Here is a 451-nt window from a genome sequence, read left to right on the forward strand (position 1 = left end):
AATGACAGATTAAGCACAACTGATAAAAATTAGATTCACTATATTCCACAGCATGAAAATAACTCTCAGAACATAAGCAGTCACTCAATCAGAAAGAAGTGATTAGTAATTTATTAAGTGAGCATAAACTGGACTTTCATAAATCACAGAAACAAAACTATCCTATTAGAGATTGACACTCAGTAAGTATACAAGAACTGCTGGCATGCTAACAGGATAAAATTCCCCCTTGTAAATCAACATTCCCATTTTTATCTATCTCATTTAAAACTGTTTACTTTCACTTACCTAGTCATAGAGAGCAGCATCAACAATATTCAGAAAGGACCCATTTTCAATTATTGTGGTACCATGGTATACGTACTTTCTACTGGGAAAATTATTTCCTTTACATCCTCAAAGTGATATATATATATATATATATATATATATATATATATATATATATATA

Source organism: Octodon degus, unplaced genomic scaffold (assembly GCF_000260255.1).
Source record: "Octodon degus isolate 3935 unplaced genomic scaffold, OctDeg1.0 scaffold00069, whole genome shotgun sequence".
NCBI lineage: Eukaryota > Metazoa > Chordata > Mammalia > Rodentia > Octodontidae > Octodon > Octodon degus.